Source organism: Atta cephalotes (genome assembly GCF_000143395.1).
Source record: "Atta cephalotes unplaced genomic scaffold scaffold00034, whole genome shotgun sequence".
NCBI lineage: Eukaryota > Metazoa > Arthropoda > Insecta > Hymenoptera > Formicidae > Atta > Atta cephalotes.
The window spans coordinates 2501081-2507096 of record NW_012130098.1 but is presented as its reverse complement, the minus strand read 5'-3'; positions in this window follow the sequence as shown (position 1 = coordinate 2507096).

Genomic DNA, 6016 nt, shown 5'->3' with positions numbered 1-6016 from the left:
GGCATTCAACTAAATATTATATAGTTTAATATTATATTATATAGTTGGTATTCAACTAAATATTTATTAAAATTGACTAATTTTTTTTCAGTAATTGATTTTATATGTTAATTTTATATTAATTTTATGTATATATTATGTATTATATTAATGTATTGAATTTTCAAAAAAGTTATATTAATGCAATAGATTTTTAATATATATATATATATATATATATATATATTTCAGCAAAATATCTTTCTGTATATTGGATAATTATTTATAAATACAAAAAATTGTAAACAAAACGTGAAAAAACATTTGTTTAAAAAACAACACTGAAAATAATAATTGTAAAATCGTTTTTCTTTTTTGTTGGACTTGACCGACAAGCAATTAAAGCATAAGTCAAGCATCGATCGCCAAGGAGGATTGTATCTACTGATCCGACGGTTGCCGACGTTTTTCGTAATTGGCGGTCGCTTCCTCGTGCACTGAAAAAATTTTCCCGGACCAGGAGGAGAAACGAGAGATCGAAAGATCAGAGCTGTCCGACGATTCTGCGAGAAAGGAAAAAAAACGAACGGATCGGCGGACGTACTAATCCTTGGGATATAATCCGCCGCGAAAACGAATTAAAGACGATAATGCGCGGATAATGGCTTTTTGAGCATCAGCCTAGTCTGCCTCTGACTTGCCGCCGAAGAGGCAATTTCGTGGCTCTCGTGATTCGCAATGCGCTGCCTCGTCTTCTTCTCTTCCGCGCTCCTTGTCGCAACGCGTGAGGCATGTGGGTATCGCCGGTGATGAGGCGAAGACGGGAAACGAAATCACATCAGGAGACGACCGAGAGAGTTGGGGGTGCTATGTTCCACGATTCGTTCGAGGAACAGATATTGCTGGGACGAGACTAATCGTCAGGATGAGAGTGAGTTCTCGAAATTCCGTTTACGTGGATTGTTCCGAGATTTCGATCGAACTCGAAATCGAGCAATTCTTGATGCGAAACGTCAGCTGCATCAGTTTATTCAATGCGAAATGAGAAATAATACAGTAAATGGAAGAAATATAGGTATATATTATCAAGTGAAATAGACCGAAAAGTGTTTAAACACAAATAAAGAAGAAAGGTACTATTTTTGAAAGCATTCTTGATCAAAAATATCTTACAATTAATAATATTCATATAAATATACAATTACAAATATATCGATTCTATATATTGAGAGAAAAGTGTGATTATAATTAGTAAAATAATTATGAACCACAATAGGCAATAGAAGCTTTTAACGGTACAAGTGATATAAGTTAATTAGAGACTGGTAATGAGATATTTAATATATACCAATAATTGGCGATCGAAGTAGAAAACGGATGTGATTAATTAAGACACTGAAAGGAGAACATTCGCAAAACGTTAGAGACGTAATTGATATTTAGTCCAAAAGAGATATCCATTCAAATGCCAAATAAAAAACCGTCGTTATCTGACAATTAAAGCAAGAAGTGGATCGCTCTCTAGTGTTTTTTTTTGTCACCATGTCATTTCGTGGACAGTTTTATGACAAATATGGCTATTTTCTACCATGGCTATTTTACATTACGTTTAAATGTGATGAATTGAATATACATGTTGATTCTATATATCTCCGCAGCGATATTTGCATTTTGAAAAACAGTTAAAACGATTTAACTGTGACATTCCATTGATGCAAATTCTTTTAATTGGCCGCGCGTTATTTTTGAACAACGTTAATGTTCATATTTTTAAAATACAGTATACTTTTAATCTGTGCAATCATGAAACGTCTATCAATCTGCCCATTAATAAAAGAAGGTGGTTGAATTTATTTATCGAACGGTTAATCAACATTTTGTCACATATGCACCAGTTTGTTTTCTACTCAATATTTTGAAAAAAAATTGAATCCGCTTTTAAATTACCCGTTTTAAACATATTTTTTTAAATATTTCTTTTTATTTTCATTGTGTTTCCTTTACTATCGCTTTTATAGTCGCTTTATTATACTTTTATAATAACTGTTTATTAATAATAATAATTTTGATAATAACAATATTTATAATAACAATTTTCTCCGTTATTAATGTTTATTATCAATTTCTATAAATATATGATGGCGTGATGGCGACGAAAATATATAAAATTTGCAGAAATTTTCTAATAAAAATAAGAACATGAGGTTTTTGCGAAAAATAGCTTTTCCTTTTTTTCTAAGCACGCAATTTACATATCTGGCATTTTCACAGAACCAACATTGATGATCTCTTTCCATTTAAAAGAACATTCAAGAACACTGCACGATGTACCTATAGCTTCGTCCGGTGATAATGCATGCGAGTCTTGACACGGATATACGCGGGGGAATAGAGTGAGATAGATTGAGCATACAATACGCGATCGTAAGGTTTGTTCTGATTCTTCCTTTCGGTTTCAGAGAAAATAGCATTCTCGAGGGGTGCATCAGGAATGCGGAGGAGAGAACCCAGGAGATTTCCTTGCTCGCCTCTATTCATTTGCGAATGTCGACAGAGACAGACGGAGGTACATCGTGCGCCGTCGGTTACCGCCAAAAATATCTAAACTATTCGAGGCGCGTAATCGCCGATACCGCGATTTCTCCACGATTTAGAGGAACGTATGAACATAGACAATAAAAAAAAGCAATACGATTCACAAAATTTGTAGACCTCTTTAAAACGGGAAGATATAAATATAATTCATGCTCGATAATTCAAGTCTCGAATTATAATATTGGAATCTTTGTCAATTCTGATAATGAGATAGTTTCTTGATGAATGAGAAAATTATTTTGAATGTGTTTGCTTTAAATATTGCATTACTTGATAATACGTTTTGATTATGAGAAATGAATACAGTTTCCAGTTGAGAGAAATATAAAAATTTAATCGATAATCCCTCCATTTGAGAAATAAAAGAAAATTCTTTTAATTTTTATGGCATATTTTATACGAGTATAACTCTATTGGATCTTGGGATTAAAAGCAATTGAAACGTTATATACAATATTTAAGTATTAACTGAACAAATTGAGAATGCCATATTTAGTAATGTTATTTTTATTTTAAACATAGAAATTAATTATCAAATATAAATTGGAAGCGTTATAAATTTCATTAAGTAGATCTGTAATGTAATGATCGATTGGCTGTTAGATTCGCGAGAGACGAGTATCAAATGTCTATCTGTATGAAAAATTCCAAATAAATTTCTCTCTTATCCGGCAGTAAAGAACGATGGATGGGATCATTTTATGATATTCATTATCGGTGGCAGCTTGTCAGCGAAAGCAACACAATTATGACGGCGGTTGATCCAGCTATGAGGTTCTCGTGGCTTTCCGCATGCAGACCTTCTTCGGCGGACCGTACTCACCCCCTACACCGAGCAAATTATATTCATATTTGGGGGATTACGTTGGCGATCCCCTTCCTCCACTGCTGGCAGGATCAGAAGCCTTAAAGGGACGCCGTGCTAATTATTTCCCGACCCGATCTTCCGCCCAGATTGAATTTCGCAATGGCGGCGGCGGGCGGTCGCGGAAACGTTGACGACGAAGACGAGAATGAGATATCACTTTGTCGAATTCGGTTCATTACGCGCGAACGTATTGATCAGGGTGCTAGTTAGACTAGTCATGCTAAGCAGAATAACGAATAGTTGAGATAGAAATATGTCACTTCGCGGTGATATAATATTGATTTACGATTACAGGATCAACTAACGATATTAATTGGATCGTAAAGTTGGCATCTCTCAATTTTATAAGTGATATTGTACACGGTTTATTTTACAAAATATCCTTTATTACTAGAAATTACTAGTTAACATGAAAGCTTACAATTAATATTAAAAAAGGTGGTAATTTGTGTAGACCTCTTAGCATCCTGTTAATCCTTAGTTGTATTAATGTTGGTCCTATTTTAAATTCTATTACAGTTCACCATCTTTTGCAAAAAATGTTTAATTCAAAAGATTTAAAAAGAGAGTTTTAAATTTTTAGATGCACTGACAAAAAATATGCTACATTTTTTGGTAAAATAAATTAAACTTATTTTATACTTTATTGTAAAAATATTAATATATCATAGAGAAAATATTAACATAAAATTCTTTGAAATATCATATTGCCTCACGTTTATCACGATTTTCAGAATAAATTCTAAAAAAGAATTGTCCACGCACTAACATCATAAAAATATTGGATTTTTTATTGTGGTTTTAGTTTCTAAGTAATTTTAATCGAAAGTTTGTCCATATAAAAACTCCGAAAGCTATGGTAGCGCCGCGAACTTAGTAGCGACACGTACGCAATAATATTCATATGTCACGCGATCAGATAACCAGTTTTATAATATTTTTATGTCCTTGGCATCGTGATGCTACAGCATTACTTAATTTTTTTAACACAAATAAATAAAGAATACGAAATATGAGATTAAATCTTCATGCCTAATAATATTTCCGTGTGAATTATTAAATACATTTTTTTATTCTTCAAACTGCGCTCCAAACCCAGCTAGCTGATGCCGCTGAGGTGATATTTTTCGCAATAAATTTTTCCGCCGACTATCACAAATTAAATTAATCATCAATTAAATAATAATGCTAATAAATATCTTATTATAAAATACCGTACTAGAAAATATTTATTGCGAAAAATATTACTCCAGAATTTGACGTGCAATTTGAAAAATTAAAAAATATAATAATTCACGCAGAAAATTATTAGGCATCAAGATCCTGCTTCAACTGTATTTAACGTTCCACTGTTTATTTGTGTTATTCACATAAACGATTTATTAAATTAATTTAATTTATTATTGTATTTTTCTTAGTTTTTTGTATTATTTTTCTTTAATGAAATGCTTAAGTGTGATAGATAATTGTTTATTCTTTCAAGATTATTTTCTAATTCTATAATGAAGTCAGCGCGTGTTAAGTGAATCATTCAGCTGGCAATAAGTGACGGAGGTGGTTAAAACAACGCTCTAACGCTCGTGTGCGGAAGGCAGGCTCCAATCCGCTTCCTGCTATTAATTTAAACGGCGCAATATTCTGTGCGGTTTAACTGAAAATGTCAGACCGCGATCGTTAAACGCAGTTACAATCTCGACGAGAGCTGCTCGTTCTGTCGCTCATGTAAGCTGCATAACTGCATGGCTGCACAAGGCACATGTTTTGCCTTGGGCTGTTTCGTGAAACTCTCCGAGTAACTCCCGAAAGTGTACAACGCGAGTTATTCAAGAGTCAGTTGTGGAGACATCGAAAAGTCGCTTTAATAATACGTGTCATTCCGGTTTTCGCAAAATATGACGTTCCATGTTAAAGTGTCAGCGTATTTTTAAAAATGTAACACATGATTTTGCAGATCAATTTCCGACAAGACTAGTTTTTCTGCATAATAAATTATTTATTGATAAAATTTCATTTATGGACTTATAATATCAGTTACAACATTTATGACATTGCTAAGTATTACTAGATATTAATTAAAAAGTATTTAATATATCTGTCATCTCAAATTATCAAAAACATAAAAATTGTATATAGACTATTATGTCTAAGTAGGTATTTGAGTACAATTCTCTTATTGGTTTAAAAATTATTTAATTTTTTGCTTGCTTTATAAAATCACATTTTTGTAACGTTTATTTACAAATTTTATGCGATAGTAGCATTAGAAATTAAATTTTTTTGCTAATTTTTTTGGCTAATACTTACTGATATTGTACAGTCAAATATCCTTAAATATTTTTTACATGCTTTATTCAAATTTAATTGCCGAGTAATATTAAATTTTAAATTTAGTTTATGCAGGAATTATATTACAATGTTCGAAATTATAAACTACGACGTAAACTGCGATTTAATTCACTATCTTAAGAACTCGAGAACATAAATATAAATTCGAAAGATAAAGTTTTCGAAATTGTGAAGTTATTGTTGCAACGTATCTCTCAATGTCGATGTTATAGTTGTCGGCGTGAAAAT